The sequence below is a fragment of the Oreochromis aureus genome, linkage group 23, assembly GCF_013358895.1.
Source record: "Oreochromis aureus strain Israel breed Guangdong linkage group 23, ZZ_aureus, whole genome shotgun sequence".
Lineage (NCBI taxonomy): Eukaryota > Metazoa > Chordata > Actinopteri > Cichliformes > Cichlidae > Oreochromis > Oreochromis aureus.
The window spans coordinates 40,584,940-40,606,054 of NC_052963.1; the positions used below are offsets into that span (position 1 = coordinate 40,584,940).

Consider the following 21,115-nt stretch of genomic DNA (forward strand, 5'->3'; position numbering starts at 1 on the left):
AAAGGAGCACATCGTTTATTTTTTTATCCTAAAGCTCAGGAACTTATTAAGAAGTGTGATATGTAAAAGGTTATTATAAGTGCATACGAGGGCAAATTTCACTGAAAGAAAAAACTGATGTCACAGTGATGTCAACAGAGTTGTCTTGGCTCAGCTCTTTTGCTCAAATTTCATTCAAATTGGAGGTGTGATCTTTTAAAACAAACAAACAAACCCACCAGTGTCACTGGATTATAGTTCCATATAATTGGTGGGAAAGCAAAAACCCATGGGGGAGCTACACAAGTAAAAAAAGAAACCTATGGGCTATGGAGACATACAATGACAGCACATGATTCCTAGTGAAGTATCGCAAAGAGTATTTAGAGTTAGTTGTTATACAATTGATTTTACTGTGCCAGTAATCAAACTACACTATCATCGCTCATCTTCACCGTTTTTGGTTTGAATCTGTCTTTTATGACTCTCACAATCTTTAGAAAGTGCAACACTAAACAGCTGGAGACTGCAGCAGGACTGTTAAATGCTTTATAAACTGCTAAACAGGACAGGACGGATCAATACTAATAACCTGAATGGCACGTGAAGTACTGGACTAGCAATGCAACCTATGTAAGTTATTGGCTGTCAAATAACCTAATGTGAAATCAATAAAGTTAAAATTAACAGCAAGTACCCACAGCCACATATGCTTCAGGGAAATGACGATATAAAATAAGATACTACAATGAAAGCCTCAAAGTATAATGATAAACTATTACTGTATAGTCCTCTACTAAATAAAAAAGTTTATTTATATCTGGCTTGCTTTTACTGCATTGGCAGTGTGTTTGGGATCACTGCTGAAAAATAAAGCTGTTGAATTCATGGTGGATCAAAATCTGAAGAATGGCTTCTTGACAGTCACCCTTCCACTGAGACCATTTCTGATGAGGCTTCATTGAACACTAGCTGGATCAACTAAAGCACCAGATTTATATCTTCGGCCCCGTGTCAGGTCTCAATTGGATTTTTTTTCGGGCTTTCAAGTACTGTTCATCTGTTGCAGATTTTTCTTTTTTTAGGCTTGCCACATCTTTTTTCTTTTTTTGTCCTCCAGTTTCCAAGTGTCCAGTTTCCTCAGATTTTTTAAGAGCACACTGCACAGTGTACTGAGATATGGTAAGTTTTTAAGCTAGTAGCTCTTTGGGAATTACCTTACAATTTAACAGTATGTCTGTAAAACTGTGTTCTCCCTGGCATTTGGTTTGCCCCTGGACTAAACTGAAGGACTGGACTGAAGATGAGTAAAAAAGTGACCCAAGTCCAAAGGAAAACTATAAAAGACATTGGAAAGTCCAGAGAACTATTGTTCAAAACCACATTTAAAAAATTAACGCTGTCTCCTTAGAAGCCAAAATATTAAGAAATGAGGGGTGATTCAAGACTTTTGTACATTATTGTAAATGTGAGACAAGCAAAATTAAGTAAGTGATTAAGTTAGTGAAATGATTCATAAAATAGACAGGGCCAACTCTCAGTGTAACACTCAGAAAGTTTATTCTGTTCATCTCGATGAACACGATCAACACTGGATCACTCATTTAAGTCACCTGGATGAGTGGCAAACGTTTCTTCCAACGCTACATCCAGATGAACAGAATAAGCTTCCTTGGATTTCATTACCTGGATGACTGAGCATGCATCAAGATATTTCAGTGTAACAGAAATTCAAAAGCTGTACCATTTGCTGTATCATAAGAGAAAATACAGGCAGAATGAAAGAAATGTTACAGCAGTATCTCTGTGCCTTTTCCTTCATCACTACAATATAATGCCCAAAAGTAAAGGTTAGTAATACACTGCCAAGATTGGCAGGTGAAATTTAGCTTGTATCTAAATGAGAGATCGAGAGAAAAGAGTGAGACAGTTAAAAGTTAGCCTATAAGATATAGTACACATATGATCTCTAAAGCAGCATTGAATATTTTGATACCTAGTCTGACTTTACCAGCTGGAGACTGGTATCATAAACACTGAAACATGTCTAAGGCTAAATATGGTTACACAAAACTGAAAACTGTTTAATTGAAAAACGTGAGTTTAAGTATCTTCAGTGTAGCTGAACGCAAAGTTAAAAAGTATTTCCACAAAAAAATGATGATCTGAACGAGTCTCTCGGAAACTCCAGAAAATTTCTCTCCTTCCACAGCCACGCAGAACCAACAGATGAGCAGGTTGCCAGCACAGCTGTTCAAAGAAAAAAAAGAACCCTAATATGAGCCAGCATCTGGTCTCATTAAGCACTGCAGAAGAGAGCTAAGCCGAAGACTCAAGGCACCCCTTGGATTTTAGGAGCAACAGGGTCAATAAAGTACAGCTCTGAACATGAGCTATTAGTGGGGCCACAGTAGACGAGAGATATTTTCTCAGTTGAGAGCCAAGAGCACAGTGGATATTAATAGCTTCATGTTGTCAGGTTCACAGAAATATAAAGAAATTTAAGGACAAAATGCTTTTACTGTATATACACTCACTGCACGATTCATTAGGTACAGCTTGCCAGTACCTGGTTGGTCCCCATTTTGCCTTCAGAACTGCCTTAATTCTTCTGGCATGAATTCAGCAAAATTCTGACTATGGAGCTCATTTGATTATAGTGAACTAACAATCATGGACAGGAAAAAAGTCTGAGATATACTGAGCTTAGTGACATGGTGTGTTATCCTCAGAGGTGGCAAACGTATACACCTAAACAGTAAAATTAGTCTAGTCAAAGGTTACAGTGGGATTCAGCAGGTGGGGGAATACTAATATCTGTTTAGTGGCTCAGTGCACGGAAAAAAATAACATCTCACAGTTTCTAATGTGAGCCTCAGTAGGTTTTTGTAGTGTACTGGCTGTGATCAGCTGACCTGCTGCTCTTTGTGGATTTATCCAACAAGATGTCAGCAGATGTTTCAAAGCTAGTATCAAAGTCCGATGTCCACCACCTACACTGACACTATACCCTTTATACTATCTTTATACTAGACCTATACAGTTGGTATGAAGTTGGAATTCAGTGAATGAATCTAAGCATCATCATCTTAAATGCAAATTCATATCTGCTGCACTTAATACAACCACTGTTCATCAGTCCAACACAGTGCTTTACTGTGAATTCACCACAGTACTGCAAACTAACCTGTTTATCCTGCACATAACTATCCAGAATTTTCATTCAAACATTTGAATAACACACAACTAGTATAGCTTTTTTTGTTGTGCAGGACGTTTCACAATATGAAAAAAAAACACAATTTATACATACACAAATTCAATATGTGATTAAAATGACATGTAAGCTTTAAATCTGCAGTTTATCAGTCAGCAGTCTTTACCTTTAAATCTCACCACTCTGTCTTCCTACATCTTTCTCCATCTCAGAGCGAAGTTAGCTCTCATTCTCTTCTCTCCCTGTGAATCCAGCAGCTGGACTTTTAGCTAGCAACACACTGTGCGACAAACTCCACACAAACAGTTTGTGTGTTTTCTGATGTTTGTTCACCTGATAGAAAAGTTGAATTTGAAATTACACGCCACTTAAAAAATGTCACTTGCTTCATGCTTTGTCCTCTTCAGTAGCGCTAGATAGATGCTGAAGTAGCACGAACACAATATACGGCGGGCACCTGCACTCCTTCCAGCCAATTGGGTATAAAAGATGTAAATTAACCTAAAGTAACAAGCCTGTTTTGAAAATGTAAAGAGTAGAAAGTACAGATACTTGTTTAAAAATGTAGGGAGTACAGTAAAAAGTTGTCAGAAAAATAAATACCCAAGTAAAGTACTTGAACTTCATTACTCCCCACCTCTGGTTTTCCTGCTGGAAATGCGGGAAAATGAGTACACTGTGGTCATAAAGGGATGGACTGCCAGCAACAATATTCAGGTAGGATATGCCACATCATTACACCAGCACACCAGCCTGAACTGTTGATGCACGGCAGGATGAATCTGTGTTTTCATGTTGCTTACACCAAATTCTAAACCATAAAACCTAAATGTTGCAACAAAGATCACCAGACCAGGCAACTTTTGTTTTTTTTTTCAATTTTCTGTTGTCCAGTTTTGGTGAGCTGAATTTTAGCCTCAGCTTCTGGTTGCATCTGAGTGGTACGCAGTGTGGTCTTCTGCTGCTTCTGTCCATCTGCTTCAAGTGTTGATTTACGGTGCTGAGGCTATCTACAAACAGTCTGGCTATTTTCCTCTGACCTCTGTCACCAACAAGCCATTTTCAACCAGAGAACTGCTACTCACTGCATATTTTCTCTGCCAAAGATAAACTATAGAGATGGCTAACATCATTAGATTAAAAGCACTAAATTACACTGTAAAAACAATTCCTAATATAAAAGTATTTTACTGTGCATTTTACAGTTTTGTTCTGTTCTTCTAGAATATCATTAAAGTTACGTAAATAGACTGTGACTTCACATTTCAAATGTCAATTAACGTTAAATCACTGTAATGTAATATAACATAATTTTCATGTTTATTAAATGTATCTGTCTGTACATATGCATATTTAGATTGTTAAAATACATTCACAAATGTATCATGATTTCACAAATATCTGTCCGTTATTTGAAAGATTGAACTGTTAAATTCAAATGTAATGCTATGGAAAAGTATATAACATGATTCCTATAAGCTTGTGTTACATCACACAAGTATTATTATCATTGCTATTTAGGGCGATCGTGGCTCAAGATTTGGCAGTTTGCCTTGTGATCAGAAGGTTGCCGGTTCAAGCCCCGGCTCGGACACTCTTGGTCGTTGTGTCCTGGGGCAAGACTCTTCACCTACTGCCAGAGGGGCCGATGGTGCAATATGGCAGCCTCGCCTCTGTCAGTCTGTCCCAGGGCATGCAATCCATTATTATTTAAACCAACTGTTAACTATATATTTCTGTACATTTACGATTATTTATGATTCATATTGCCACATTCATTGACCTTGTTTATAGGTAATGTCATTGTTTAATCACATTAAAATGTTCCTAATTTACTGTTTACAAGCACTTGAAAAAGGCAGAATCCCATGTAAAATTAGGGCAACAAACTGTATTGTCATTACTGAAAATAACCGTATTTTTATGAGAAAGTTATTTTCTGGTATTATTTTGGCGCCCCAGCTGCCGGAATATTACTGTTTTTTTAGGATTGTTTTTTTAACAGTGTATGGTTTCTATCTAGGCAGTGAATTGGTATATGTGTATTTGTCACATTGTGTATTTTGACAATATCCTTAACAATACGTCCCTCCTTGGGGGGATACTCCCACTGGGTTCAAATCTGGGACTCTCGGCCATTTGACCTTAGAACTGAAGAAGCTTCTCGGATGAGAGGTGAAACGTCTTCAAGCAACTCAAAGAAGTCCAGACGCTTTTCTTTCCAAGCTCCTTAGACTACAATGACCTGGATGACTGAGAACCTTCACAGACAAATACGTGTTAGAGCTTTGACCAACTTGTTGTTGAGAAAGACAAAATTGGAGCCAGAAAAATTCAGACTTTGGATAATCGTCTATGAACTATGCACATAATATTGTGATATTTAATCCATCTTTTCATAGATCTCTTAACATACTAACTTTACCTTTGATGTGTCCAGTTTTGAGACACTGCATCCCAGTAGAACACCAGCTTCTGAAATGCTCACACTAGTCCATATGGCACCAACAAAGCATGCCACGTTCAAAGTAACTCAAATCACCTTTCTTCCACACTCTGATGTTCAGTTTGAACTTCAGATACACTTAAAACACTGAGTTGCTGTCAAATGATTGGCTGATTAGAGATTCAAGTTAACAAGCAGCTGAATCGGTGCACCTAATAAAGTGTCTAACTAAATAAGCAGACAAACTTGATGTTCAAGTAAAGAAACATAATAATAAAGTGTTTGTAATCCACTGTCATTCGATATAGGTATTTTTCTGTATCACCCTGTTCAATTATTTTATTATTTTTACAAAACCACCACTGTAGATACGGTTTCCTCTGATGACATGTTCACAAAAATATATGCACCTATTGACCAGAAAGAGTCAAGTATTAATTAAAAAGCTACACTTTTAGGGAATTAAATTGAAAGTGCAAGTGTCTCTGCATTTCTCATGGGATTAATGGATATGGCAGTATTCTGATTAACCTCTTTTCTTTTTTGAGGGACACACATACCCAGACACACACAAAAGCAGGGAGAGAGAGAGAGAGAGAGAGAGTGAGACAGCATATTCTGTATTAGCAGTGGACCATCACTGTACAATTACCAGGAGTGGACCTCAGTCAGACCAAATAAAAGAAACAAAAAGGGTTTCCTTTTCCTTTCCGTTCCTTTTTCACAGTAGAGAAAAAAAAGTGCACATTTTGGCCTGAAAATATGGAAGAAAATACTTATATATACATATATTTCTCACTTCATACCTGAGTATCTAGTCTTTAATGCAGTTCTAGCTCTTTTGTAAAAACGATAGACTAGGTGGATTCACACTTGTGAATGATGACTAAAAAAGGACAAGTAAATCCTCATCTGTAGCTTCATACTTTGACCAGCCTGTCTGTCTGTGAATATGTGCTTAACTCGGGTAATGCTCAGGTAATATTTGAAGCACTGTAAAAGAAATTACAAAATTCCACTATAAACATGAGTTAACAGCCTGTGTAGTTTCTGAAGAGGTAATTTCATCTTCTTGTAACCAATTTAATAGCCTTGGGGAAAAGCACACTAGTCTTTTGACTAGATTTTTCTCAGACTTCTGTGACCTTGATGACACAGAGTTTTAGAATATCAGCTGAAGACCTAATAGAGCAGGTATACATGTAGGCTTCACTCAAATTTGCTGTCACTTTGGATTAAGCGAGTGTTTCTCAAGTGCAGAGCCACTGGAGGCATGGAGAACCAATTGACAAATATGAAGTGAAACTAAAGTAATATATATATCTATAGGGAAAATAACCAAGTAAGACTTTGCACAGCCTTTATTTAAATAAAACAGTTATCAATCAAACATTTTGGGAAATCGAGCATTTGAGTAACACTACATTAAAAGCATAAAACAAAAACCCACCTAAAATGCATTTGCTATCACCTTGTCCACCGAGTAAGAGTAAAATATCCCACTTACACCTATTAGTCATTAAAAAAATGAGGGATCATTTGTAAAAATGTTAATGTGCTGCTTAAAAGTATAATAAAAACTGTGTGGGTATCACAGGACTTCAGTAAAAACCCAAAGAATAAGTCTAACTAAAATGGTTTGCCAACTACATTTTCATTGGTATAAAAATTTAATTACATAGTTCATTTTTTAAACTATATTGAGTAGGTGTTACTTTATCTTCCTACTTATTCAAAAGAAGGGCTGTATGAATGTGCAGTGGTTATTTAGCAAGTTAAAGTGGCTGCCCTTTACCTCCTAGTCCATTCACAGTGAATGAGAGCTGGAGGCTAGGTTTGCACAATATACTTGTGGGAATTGCCTACTTGCCCATCACTGGTTTCCAAGCTGCTTGTCGTGTCACAAAACAATGTTAAACCTTGTACCTGCAGCAGTCCGAACTACATACATCATTCAGCAAAGTAAAGGTCAAACATTCAGGTTAACTTTTGATGCTAAATCTAAAACTGCTGAAAAAATATAATATTACCATTGTGCACTATATAGCCATGAAAACACCGTTCCTCTCCTTAAACAGTGTGATGAGGGCCAAAGTGCGGTAGGCCTATCCACTCGATGTCCACTCTGCCCGGCTGACTTAATGAGAGGACCATCCAACTTAAGCAGGTGGCAGTGTGTGTGTGTGAGACTGGATTTGAGAATTTGTATGTGTGTCCACACTCTCTGGCTCATTCCCCAGCACAACCAAATCAGGCCTGGGCACTAGTACAGTCTCCAGGGAGTTGAGGAGAGCAGTGCTCCACTTATCTACTGGCAGAGAAATGGATGGAGGAATAAACAGGTGCCAGCCACTGTGGTAATTTCTGTGTGTCGCTTACAAACTCGTGACCCTACTAGCTTTTATTTGAGCCAGTATTTTAAATTGAATTGGGAGGAAGCAAATGAATGCAAAAACTTGATAAGTTACCGTGATGAAAAATATCAAATTAAGGTTTAATTACATAATTTGAATGGGGCTGTTTCTGATTGCAAGATGAAAATTTGACCTCCACTTGTTGTTTATCCTCATCTTCCTGTGTGTAGCTGAGGAGAGCTGGTGAGTTATGAGGATGGAGGAAGGGGAAATAGAGAGAGGAATACGGGGGAGGATAGTGAGAGAGCAGCCAGACAAACTGGGGGTGGTGTCACTTGACAGAATATCTGGAGGCTTACTGCAGGCATGTGTCAAAACCGTAGTATGAATAATTGAAAAGGGACAGAGAAAGAAACAGAGAGATACAGAGAGAGAATAAGAGTGGGAGTCAACAGAAATTGGGTGGGAGAACCGTGGTCCAGCCTTTCCCCCATTTCCCTTTCTGGATTATCTCTCAGTTCAATAGATCAGATTAAATTCCTATTAGCTGCTTACTCACTTACTGCTAATCTCTGTCTCTCTTCCACAGCATGTCTTTATCCTGTTTTCCTTCTTTCACCCCAACCGGTCTCAGCAGATGGCCGCCCCTCCCTGAGCCTGGTTCTGCTGCAGGTTTCTTCCTGTTAAAAGGGAGTTTTTCCTTCCCACTGTCGCCAAAGTGCTTGCTCATAGGGGGTCATATGATTGTTGGGTTTTTCTCTGTATTTATTATTGTGCTATCTACTGTACAATATAAAGCGCCTTGAGGCGACTTTTGTTGTGATTTGGTGCTATATAAATAAAATTGAATTGAATTGAATTGAACTCATCCAGAGCACTGTGACGCTCAAGTTCAACTCCATCACCCGGTCGACCTATCTGACATGCTTGTGCTTCCAGAGGGTCTTTTTCTACTTTCAAGCACAGAGAGTTACACTTTTAACACTTGCCCCAGCCTGGATGTTTCTGAATACAGAGGCCAAATAAAAAGTATAAAGCTCTTTTTCCTTTTATATTTTTATATAAACGAGACTTGAAAAACAATCATTATTTTATGGCTATGAATCGGGATAAAATAGGAAAAGCACAGCAAAGAGACAGTCCACTTAGGGGGCAATAAAGGCGAGAAAGAAATCAATATTTCAGCAAAGGACTATGCATTAAAACATAGTATATTATTTTAGTGGTCTAGTAACTATGCTATAAAATATATACCATGGTTATAAGATTGGAACTGTCCTTCTATTAAACTCTTTAGAGTCTACCACGAGAAATGACATTAGATAAAGCCTGTTTTTATAATTTAATTATAATGAGGCTATGCTCTGATAATAATTAGGTAAGATATGAACAAAAAGCAGCTGAAGATTTTAGTGGCTTTTCAATGTGAATCATATACCAGGAGTATAAGACAATCCAGAGATTATTACATAATTTATAAGCTCAGACTGAACACACATGACAAAGACAATAACAGTAAATGTGCGAATTATCAGACTTATCAATATCACAGCTCTGATTATCATTACTGACAGATCAAGTACTTCATTAAATTTATATCCAAAAAACAGTTTTAATATTAATTCTTCCAGGTGCAGGTCCAGTGGTTTTTAATGGTTCTGTGTAAATAATAAATTAGTTCAAACATAACCTTAATGTACATGCATTTGATAAGGTCAGCATCAGCAAGAACAATTAGGTGTCATATTTTATACATACATAAATGTAGTTGTAAAATGGATATAGCTTAGATATAGCTTTATTGTAGGAATAAAGCTATATCTAAGCATCAATATTTGCTGAGGCTCATCAGCGAAAGACGAAGACTTCAAATGATGTTTAAAACTTTATACTTCTGGAGAATTGATAGGTCAGAAGGAGGAGATTTTGTTTTTTAACCTGTTGATCTCTAATCTGGAACATGACCTGCTCTGGAGCAACTTCGGTTTACCATTAATGTGGCAATGCACCAGAGTAAGAAGTAATCCACCTGTGTTGTACAGAAAACCCAGGATTACCCTGAAGTTACCTGAATAAGCCCAAATCCTGCTTCCTGGTACAGGCCTTTGTGTTTAAAGACTGTTTGAAGATATAAAACCAATTTGGAAATAAATACTTGATCTTATATTTATTGCATGAAATTAGCCCCATTTTTGTTCTTTGAATATTCCAAATTATTTTGTCTACATAAATTTTGTCTTTTTTCATGAATTTTTAAAAAACATTTGAAAATTCAGTTACAGGTCCATTTCTCAGAACGTTCTAGATGCAAGGAACATGATGTTACTTATTAAAACATTTACTTGCACAGAGGAAGCCTTTTTCATTCCACAGATGAAAGACAGTGCTTGAAATGTGTATATTCTTATCTGTCCCATCTCATTAAAATTAACTGAAGGGTGACTGTGTTCTTTTTGGTCATCTTTTTTGATTGCATGGTCTGATTTTTTTTGCAAATGTCCCGATCCCTACTTCAAACGCTCATAAATATTCACCTACCACATCAAATGATAGCAAACGTCAAAAAGAGAAGCATTTAAGACTTTTTTTTTTTTTTTACTTTTTGTGAGCTTCGACATAAAAATAGTAACAATTCCCTCTGATCAACTTCTAAAAATTTCACTCAGAAATGATTTTAATGATCCTGCATCTGGGGTTTGCTTTGTAGCTTGAGAGGAGTGAGAAGGGAGTAAAGCTGCTGGGTGCCCATTCTGATTGCCAAAAACCACTACAAACACCTATTGAGAGGGTCAAGATTGCATCCATTTACCTGTCAACATAATGACTCTTTGAAAGAGCCGTAGGAGCTGTGAAATTTAGTGCTGCAGCTGACTTCTTTTTAAACCTATTTAACATTTAAGGGAAAATTCTGACAAAGAAACAGTGCCATTTTTGCAAAAAGGTGTAACTGCTTTGGTCAAAAATAAATGGCCCTTCCAAAAAGAGCTTCGTTAAATGAATGTGACACAAAAAAGAAAAAGAAAACAAAGAATAAAGTGACAGAGAAAATTTGAAACACTCAGATAACAAAATAAAGCCATTATTGAGCGTATATTTGCAGTATGGCGTATCTATTATAATTGTGTTGACTCATTATGTAAATACCTGTATTCCCACAAAAGCAAGCGATGGAAGGTGAGAAACTGAAATCTCATTATGCTCTGTATACAATTCATCCATGTCAAACTTCTGTCGGTGGCAGGCACTGACATTTGAAAGCAAGTTTATCCTAACAGAGCTGGAAAAGCACATTTTTCTGTGTGGACTAAATGCCAGCTGTACAGATCAAGTAGCAGTCTGATCAATTACACAGAGAACCTTTGAACCACTAAATGCCATCCGAAGACTTCTAAACCTGACAGTGTGGCATAGAAGGGATGAAGGGACAGTATTATTACCACAGAGGGAGGGTAACATGCAGAAAAATGCACATTAATGCACGTTAACCATAACACACTCCCAACGACGCTATCACCTTCAGACACACAAACACATTCTTCTAATTGCCTAAGAACGACAACTGACATTATCCAAAAATAAACTGACATGCGATCCTGCAAAATGGAGGCTTTGACATTGAAATGTTTATGACAAAAAGGGTTTTTTGCTAAAAGGTTTTTTTGTGTTTGTCGTCTTTCATATTAATAGACCCTAGGAGACTGGCTTCCTTTAGCTTGCTGAGGGGCATTGACATTTCCATGCCCTTCTACAAAGAAGGATACCTTTCTATTGAACACCCGCTCGTCCAAACAGCACACAATGGACCATGTTGCTTTGTGTCAATAACCATAATGTAGGTGAGTGCTGTGTGTGTGTGTGTGTGTGTACAGCGACATTAATGAGCATAAAATGAATTTGGTATGTTTTTGTGAATGTGCATTTAACGGCTGTGCATGAGTGTGTTGTAGGAGAAAACAATTATATGGTTTTGTCTGTTTATAGACAGCATTTCTGCAGCTGCAGCTAGAGCCCCGATGTACTTGTGTTTCAGTATGTGTTAGTGCCAAGATGCCTAAATGGATCTCTATTCTCCCGCTTTTGTTTTGAGCAAGAGCTTTTCTCTTGCATTTTTGGCAGCACTAATTACCATTTTTATATTTAAAAATGGATAAAAAGATGTCATCCTTTTTATATGTGAATATAAGAGAACTATCACCCGGCTCTGCAGTTTCACTGAACAGAAAGGGCTTTAGTGTCATTCAGCTAACTATTTTGGTTCATTATTTTGTTTTATTTATTAATTTTTTGCATACTGCTTTTATGATTTAATCCAGTTTCATCTCGCAAATCATAAATCATCATAACATAATTTCCAGCATCACAAGTCAGCTCAGATACGTCCACTGTTTTAATGCATAATGTTACATTTTGTTTGATTTTTTTTTCATAATTTCACACAAAAATGTAAACGTTCATATATTCTGTATTTATTCCATGTAAAGTGAAATGCACACAACAACAATCGTTGGGAAAATTGCTGACTTGACAGCTGTGCATATAACTGACAGGACAAGGTCATTGTTGAAAAGGCTGACTGTTCACAGAGTGTTGTATTCAAGCATGTTTATGTAAAAATGACTGGAAGGGAAAAGTGTGGTGGGAAAAGGTGCACAAGCCACAGGGTTGAACAGAGCCTACAGAGAGCTGTCAAGAAAAGTTGATTCAAAAACTTGGGAGAGAATCACAAGGAGTGCACTGAGGCTGGTGTCAGTGCATGAAGAACTATGACACACAGAAATCACTGTCACATTTCTCATATCAAACCACTCCTGAAACAGAGACAACATCACAAGTGTCGTACTTGTGCTAAAGAGGAAAAGAATTGGACTTCCAAAATTCTCTTTTCAGATGAAAGTAAGTTTTTCATTTCATTTGGAGGTTCCAAGGTAAAGGACGAGTGGAGAGGCACAAAATCTAAGGTGTTTGTTCTCCAGTATGAAGTCTCTGCACTCTGTGATGATTCGACCTGCCATCTTCTGGTGTTGGTGTTGTTTGGTACGCTGTGTTTTACCAAATTCAAACTGCAGTTGTCTACTAGGAAACTGACTTTAGAGCACTTGCTTCCATCTGCAGACAAATGGAGACCATTTCTTTTTCCAGAAGCACGGTGCCAAAACTACTATCAAATGATTTACTGACCATGTTATTACTGTGCTGGACTGACCAGTCAACATGACTGTATTATCAAGAGGAAGATGAGAAACACTGACTTAACACAAAAATAGAGAAGGTGAAGGCTGTTATCAAGGCAACCTGGGCTTCAGAGATGAGCAGTTTGTAATCCGATTACTTTTTTCAAGTAACGCGTAATGTAAGGGATTACTATTGCAAAAAAGTAATTAGATTACTGTTACTTTCCCGTAAGCATGCTGCGTTACTGCGTTACTAAACTGTTGTGACAATGACATAAGCCTGTGCGATGCTCGTGGCAGCAACAGACGTGTGTAGATCAACAATGGATAATATGGAGTGTGGCAGGGCGTATGACCATGCAGCGTTTAAAGCGTGGATGTACTTACATTACTTTACCAAAAATAACTTCAACACGGCATTGGGTTTTTTTCTTTTAGATCACCAGTGCTCTACATTGTCCAACAGAAACAGACAAAATTGTTAACAAACTGGTGAACATAGAAGTGTCTTCAGCAGCTAAAAATAGCAATAACACTAATTCACTGATATTTATCAGACAGCCTTAAATACAACAGATTTAACGTGTATGCCATGCTAACACAAAAGGGGCAATCTGAAGCACAGTCCTCCACCACTATTACTGCCACTGCTGATGCAAGTGCAAATTCCCTATTTCAAACATCTCAAAGTCGTCCCAGTCTGCACCAAAACGTAACAATTTCTATTGCCTGTGAACCACCGCTACACCAAGCGTCACAAAATTCTGCCTAGTGGTTTTTCTCCTGCAAATGTAGATTACATTAATAGTGTAAGCCAATTGCACCATGGGCTGAATTTAGTACAGCCACATTAACAATTCAACGGACTATGTTGAGGGAACAGCAACCTCAAGCCTCAAATGTAAAAACAGTTATGAGTGTGACATTGTCTATTTATACAGTCGAGAAATATCTATCCATGTTCTTAGGTTGTACCTTTAAGGGTGAGGCAGACATAATAATAATAATAATAATAATAATAATAATAATAATAATAATAATACCTGTCATATGTCATATATCACAGCTAAAATTTTTGGTTGTGGCATGCTGACTTAAGGGAAAAACTCAAAAACAAATCCGACGGTCAGTACTCGTACGTCTCCTGTAGGCCAGTGAAACAAAGACAGACAGGAGACAAAATAGCTGCAATCAGTGTAAAAATGTGTTTAGCTCATGGACGTGTATGAATGTATGTGAGATACGAATTTTGTGCGTGCATGTGTGTATGTACCAGCAGTACACAGTAGAGTCCTGGGCCTTAAGCTGCCTTTAGGTGCAGGTGAATTACAAACGGATCAGGATCAGCAGGGAAAAGAGGAGACTACACAGCAGCTCTGGTACAGCCCAAGGCTCTGCGCTGCTCTCAAGAGAGCGTGCTCGGGCCAGTGCTGATCAGCTGATCAGAGGATCCACAGTCTGACGATAACACAATCTCTTTTACTGTGCATTTCTGGTTAGAAATAGAGAAAAGTATTTCACCCCTTTTATTTGGCTAAGATTTTAAGTTGAACAGGAATACATTACTTCACCAGTACTTCAAGACATACCTCCTAGTACATCATGTGGGAGCCCAGATGATGTACTAAGAGCTTCATGCAGGCAGGGATCCAACTCGTCAGGGGTTACCAGATTTTCTTGTGCGTCAAAGGAAAGTGAGCAAAGTGAGCCTAAAGCCCGCCTTGTAGACATTTCCCCCCAAAAATCTGCCACGTTGAGAATAAAAACAGCAAAAGATTCATCTTAATTCAAGGCCTGCAATGTGGATGTGCCAATGCGCAGGCTGCGTCAGTGGCGTGTCTGTGAATGTGTGTGCCCACAGTATGTTTCAGACAGGTCTTCGCTTTGGTTGACAGCACTGTTGCAACATTCATAACAGCCTGGGAAAATGTAATGAGCTAAAGTGTCACAACATCTCAAATCGCTCTGCTAGCCTTCACTTCTGACAGTCTGACTCCGCTCCCCAATGCTGTGTGTGTGTGTTTGTGTGTATTCACTGGCTTTATCTTCAGGGTCTGTTTATATTTTGTGTGGGAGGGGGGCCAATGGCCAAGAAATGGAAGCCAGGGACAGGAGAAGCCAAGCAAGCTGCCACAATGCCACCAGTATCTTACAGCCTCACGCTATTTTTGTCTCGCCACAGAAGTCGAGAGAAGGAAACTGGAGATATTCAGGACTGTAAAGTGACAGAACATGCAGAACAGATCCAAAGAATCCTCTTCCTCTCCTTTCTATTTCTCCTCCCTCGTTGTCTTCGCTACTACTGTTATATTAGTCACTTCCGAGTCTCTTCACCTTCTATTTTCTCTCCCTCCCTCTGGAGATCTTTTAATGGCAAGTTTATCCTCGTTCACCCTGTGGCTCTTACCAGGCTGATTTCCTTTGAGTCTACAAGGTTTACAGGTGTCCCTTTAGGGTTCCTGGTGTTAGCAGTGGTGGTGTCCCTCAAGGCTGTGTGGTGTAAGGTCTGTTCTCTGACAGCTCTGTCTGCCCGTAACACCCAGGGTGCCAGGTGTTATCATTAACACGTCTCATCACAGCTTAAAGGAGCCACATGTCTAAATCTTACAATGGATTGCTTGTGATATCACTTCTCCACTTGCTTCCTTGAAGCTTTTTCCAGTCCTCCATCTTCCATCTGTGTTCCTCCTTTTCGTGCATCCTTTGTTATATTTTTTTCATTTTTGTGCTTCCTTCCTTGCACGCTTTTCCATCCTTCCTCACCTCCTTGTCTTTTGGTCCTTACCTCTATGAGTGCGCACACTTAAAAAATACAATAACTTTAAGTAGAGCAGTTCCCTAGAGGGGTGAGTGACAGGCTATTCTTTGCCTCCTGTCGTTATTTCTGACATAGTTAAAGAGGAAATAGTAGACTAAAATTATCTATTTTTCCCTTTGTCCTGTCAGAATCAATTAATCACTGACAGTAAAATTATATAAGGATGTTTTCCGGAGTGGTGAGAGCTCTGATGTTGAATTCTTAAATCTATTTCTGGTAAGGAAATTGAATGAAAATCAAAAAACTGCCCTCTGGTAAATACTAAGAAGGAATTATTTACTATTTTTCAGCTAGTGTAGATGTAACAGTCATTCAGACACGGGCCTAGTGAAGGACTTTATCCCCTCAGTCATCTTTGCTCTGTCTCTTTCTCTTTCATGCTTTCTTGCTCCATCTCACTCTGCCTCATTCATCTCTTTGGTTATTTTCCCCCCTCTGGGTTGCTGCTATGGAGATATAGCAAAAATAAATCCTTTCCACTGTTGGGCCTCCACAAGGTGTACAGTAATGCATTTGCTCATACATTTTAGTACAGTGTTTCTTGCATTTTATTCCTCATTAAAAATGTCAAATATATGCAAAGTATACAGTGTTTATACTTATATTTGTTCTTACACATGCAGCTCCAAAACTAATCTAGTCATTACCAGGTGGTGAATGCAGATGTATGAATCAGACATTAAATGGTCTTTACATTCTAGCTCATAGTACAAAGTCTGAATCCATGGATACTAATGGTAAGTGAATTAACAGCACAGAAGTGGGCATTGTTCAGAGTACATGGGTAAAACATATTTGTTTTTTTTATGTGCATTGATGCATTTGTTGGCTCCACCAACAAATTAATTTCTTTAATTAATGAAATCACTTTCATTCAAATATGGTAATGACTGTCTCCATAGAGCCAACATGTCAACACGGTGGCAGCAAAATGATAACAGCTTCAAACTGTGGAGTCAAAACCAGTCGATGATGTCATACTGGCTAAGTCCATCTTATATATACAGTTTCTGTCTAAACCATGCCATATGTTTTTATTTTCATGCATGAGCGCACTCTGTTGAAAAGTATTGAATTCATATTTACAGTTGATATAAGTTTGAGTCTCAGTCTGTAGGTGCTTGTGTGTCTATACTTGAGTGTCATTGTGTGAGTGTTTCTGGAACACTGATAAGACCCTCCCGTGTAAAACCCAGTTTGTGGTCTTCACGGGAAATCAATTTGTCCCGCTTTCTACGTGGCCAGCCTTTATATGCTTCACTTCCACCCACAGCTGTCACCCAATGTATACAGAGCCATTGCCTCCCTCCATCCAACACAACACACACATACTCACTGAGCTAAATCAAACGCATATCAGCCACATACATGCATATTCATTCAATTTCTATGCATATTCGGCACTCCAGCTGACAAGTGAATTACAAAGAGTGGCAGAAAAGATGAGTCAACTCAAGGTGGTGGTGAGTGTGTATGTGTGAGCTGGTGAGAGAGTGAGAAAGAGATAAAAAGAGAGAGGTGAATCCTGGCAACTTGGCCAGGAGCTCATTAATCTGCAGATGTGTTCACACCAAAGAGATACGGCGTGCTGCACTCACATGTATTCACACATGGACGCACGCACATTATGAGCCCTGTAGCTCATTCTTATTCAACTCTGCAGCCAGTGTGTCCTTTGTTTCTCATTGTCCTGAGGAGGTTGGAGAGGAGGGAATGTCCATGCTGATTGAAAACTGAGAAATTATGCCATCACCTATCTCATATCTTCTGTGAACAGAGTTTGTCTACACTCCAGTACCCCTCTGCAGATGCTTGGGGTTTTTTTTATTAATGTTTTTTTTGTTTTTGAATGTGTCTAATGGATGCACCACCAACTGAGTCAGCTGCAGGCGCAGCAGCGTCAATCAGCACTACAGGCTTTTTTTGGCATTCTTGGTGGTGTTGGGGTAAGAGTATGCATGGTAGTGGCAGCAGGGGTACAGCCAATCATAATGCTGATTGAGGAATCCAGCGATGTGGAGGAATTAATGAGGCATGGGGTACTGGCTGAGCCAGCCAATCATAGCCCTTTAAGAACTCGTCAGCTGCTGACAAACTGTGAAAAACTGCTGGTCATCAATCACACAAAGGAGACGTTCTCTGCCATTCGCACACTTGCCATCACATGGTAGCTCATGGATTGTTCATTTTGGGTCACAGTGCTGAGTCATTTGTTGTTATACCACCTATAAACCAAAATAATTCACCAAAAAAGTCTTATTTCAACCACAACCGCATCCCCACCCCATATTCTTCAGCAAAGATTGCTCTTAAAAGCATCATGTTTGAGTTAAAAAACTTTTGATTAAAAAAAATCCAGGATCATTAAAGACCAGGATTGCATTTTCCCATAGTTGAGTTTGTCAGAGTTGTTGCTTGTATATGAATGACCTTTTCTTAATATCACCTTTTCCTACCTGGTGGTGAGTGTCGTAAAATTGCAGGAAAAATAGAAGCAAAGAAAAAGCACTAGAAACTCTATAACATATGGGCCTAACCTCTAGAACTAGAAGGATTTGGAGCCAAACACATAAATCCATTGCATCATTAATGATGGAATGAATGAGATGTCCTGAGGGGAGCAGCACGGCAGCTCCTGCTCCTTCCATCTATCTTCCTATATGTAACCTAACAACTCGCCTAGGATCTATCGATCTGCACATTTCTTTCTTACTTTTTTACACTTCTGATTATAACTCTTTGCTTTACTGCATAAATCACCTCTAGCTCTAAGAATACCAACTTTAGCTTCACACTTTGTTAATCTTGAGAGAATCTGCTGACAAATATCTGAACAGCCTGTGTGTATCTGCCATAGAACATCCACTATGTTCAGTTACAGTCTGTGCTTTCCACTTTCACAATCGTCTTTGACCTCACCGCTTAGATCTATGGACCTTTGGTGAGGTGGGTATGGGCCGCTGATATTAATAGCCTCAACCTCATGAATCTTTCAGGCTCAATCATATGAGCTGATGTGAAAGGAGTTGGCCCTAGAGGATGAATTAGTTAATACATCAACCAGTGGAGGCATTTCTAATGCCCTCTTTAAACAAGAGTTGTGCATTAGCTCTTCAAATAGTCTTGAGTACATATTAGTTTAATGTAAGACAGGTACAAACAGGTGTGTGTGCAGGGGAGGTCAGATCTGTGTGGAGAAAAAATGGACATAAAAAGGAGAATACATTTTGCACACGCCCTTGTGAGCATATTTGGCAATTCGAGTATGCAGGTGAGTGAGCGTGTGAGCTTGAATAAGTTTCATTTTATGCATGAGTACAGAGACATTTCGGTATGAATAATTGTATTGGCCTTTGACAGAAAAATACTGAGCAAGAGAGGGAGAAAAAAAGGCATGGAGCCACAGAGAGGGAAGTGGGGGGAGAGGTTCGGGGTTGCGAGAGAGTGAGGAAGTGTGGCAGGAAATGAAATGTGTTATTTGGGAGAAATGGAGGTGGTAGTGTGGGGTGGAGGGTTTGTGTTCACCCCAATCTCTGCAGTGCAGCACGATTTCAATGCAGCCCTACACCGCAGGCTTTGCCAAAGAGCAATGTTCTGGAGGGGTCAAGGAAGGGAGGAAGGATGAAGGAAAAATGATGGTCTGAGCAGAAGAGAGGGAAGAAACGAGTGCAAAAGAACGACAGAAGGAGAAGAAAAATACAGGAAATGGGAACTAGGAAAGAAAATGAGGAGATGGAGCGTGAAAGAGCGGCAAATGAGGTGAAGACATGAAGATGCGGTCAAAGTGAAAAATGTAAGAAAAAGAAAAAAGATATTTGATAAACGGTAAAGAGCAAGCAAGGGAGAGAGGAAGGAACTGGGGCAAATAACTCCAATCTAATCACCATGATTGGGAAAGTTGGAAGAGCAGAGTGTGTGGTGAGGTGCAAATTAAAAAAAAAGTGCTTCCTGTCAAGCAGAAAACCAACCTGAGGACTCTGCTATGTGCAAAGATACCGTAAAAGATGTCGCTTTTCAATTTATTTTGCTGAAATTGACCAGGGAGTTCTTTAAACCACCTGTAAGTCTGAGCAAATGTGTTCTGTTAAATTGAAAAGGAACTGGATAGATGTTTATGCCTATTAGACGTGGTGTTGTTTTTGACTGATTTACTTGAGAAATTTTTGGAAAACTGAGAAGAAATGAGCAAGGCTGATTAAGGATAAGAAATAAGACGAGTTTATGAGGCATGTGAAATTGGTTAAGTGACCCAAGAGGCAGAAAGAGAAAATCACAAGTCTAAGAACAGTTTTGAAACATGAAACACATTTATTTGTTCCACCAGACGACATAAGAAACAGTTCCTGCCAGCACTCTCCAAAGACAGATCCCAACACCAGTTCAAACACAACATATGTCAATCCCATCAATAACAACACCTGACACACTAAGTGGGCCTCTGCTTAAATACTACTGGATGTGTACAATAACCAGATTCAAAGAGACTTCTTATACGCATATAAAACCCTTTCCTAAACTATTTACAATCTCCATCCACATTAACAAACCACCATTGCCCAATAAATACAAATAACCAGCAATCAATAAATACATGCAGTTGTATCGTCTTGATGCATTCTCAATCATCCAGGAAAGTAAATCTCCAAAAGTTGATTCTGTTCATCTGGACGTAGCGTTTTGTGGGAGAAACGTTTCGTCACTCATCCAAGTGACTTCTTCAGTCACTCTGAAGAAGTCACTTGGATGAGTGACGAGTTGTAGTTAAAAGTTTACATCGGACTGAATCCATGGATATTAATGTTAAATGTCCCTTAGCAAGTGAAACCTTAACCAGACACTTTTGATAGGGTTGAAATCGGGGCTTTGGGAAGTCCATTCCAGAAAGTTGATGGCCCATTTCTAAACAACTTTGTACTCTGAGATTATTAGTTAAACAATTATACATAAGCACAAGTTATTCTGATGTGCCAGCAGTTTGCCATTGTCTGGATGAGACCCAAAATGTTACTCTCAGATGAGAGGAAACTGGTTTAGATGGAGCCCTGGTGGTTTCTGCGTCCATGAACTGGAAACTGCTGGAACACCAGTTTCACTGTCCACAGTGACGCATGACCAAATTTGACACCTTCG

At 38.8% G+C, this 21,115-nt stretch overlaps 1 protein-coding gene across 1 annotated transcript in view; it reads right to left on the bottom strand.

Moving 5' to 3' along the window:
• ncanb (neurocan b) overlaps positions 1-21,115 on the bottom strand; it is a 180,817-nt gene that overhangs the window by 54,038 nt on the left and 105,664 nt on the right. The window lies entirely within an intron of this gene.